Source organism: Wasmannia auropunctata, unplaced genomic scaffold (genome assembly GCF_000956235.1).
Source record: "Wasmannia auropunctata unplaced genomic scaffold, wasmannia.A_1.0 LD336090.1, whole genome shotgun sequence".
NCBI lineage: Eukaryota > Metazoa > Arthropoda > Insecta > Hymenoptera > Formicidae > Wasmannia > Wasmannia auropunctata.
Genome location: NW_012026800.1, coordinates 4,612,088 through 4,612,798, shown reverse-complemented (window position 1 = coordinate 4,612,798; position 711 = coordinate 4,612,088).

Sequence of the window (711 nt, the reverse complement as noted above, 5' to 3'; positions counted from 1 at the left end):
CAGAGATACTTAATAAATATATATGTATGTGTTAAACAGAAAATTACATTCACTGAATAGTTATTTAAATTTTATTAATTAATGTTAATAACTATTTCATAATAAAATCTTGTTAAATTTTTCTTTCGTAACTACAAAATATAATTATTGTTTGGATAATTTTTTTATAAAAATGTAAAAAACGTAAAAAAAATGTTTCCATACATTTAATATTAGACCCTAATCACTTCTCAATCCAATACAGTTTTACATTATGTTGTACTTATCATTTGTATTTTATTGTTATTTGGATTATCGATCATGTTATTTTGTATGTTAACATTTATAAAAAAATAGATATTTATTTTTTCATAACTTTTTAATTGATCTGATCTATCATGAATATGTATTCATTAACATCAAGTAATCATGGATTATCACAAAGTGTCTGCAGTTCCCGATCACAGAAGTTAAGGGGGGGACTTCGTGTAAATGGCCGTTTTTTCCAGATTGTTTTTTAATTACAAAATTGATTAAATCTAGATTAAGTACATGATAATATTCATTATTTAAACTAATTTAAAAAATTTTGTTTGTGTTGAAAACTTTCAAAATGACGGCACAGCAGCTGCTTGAAGTTGGCTTCTTAAATTTGCGCCGGGCAACGCCGAGGTCACAAAATGAATCTAAAACAAAAATTTTAAGAAAATTTCGTTAGTTTATGTAAAAACG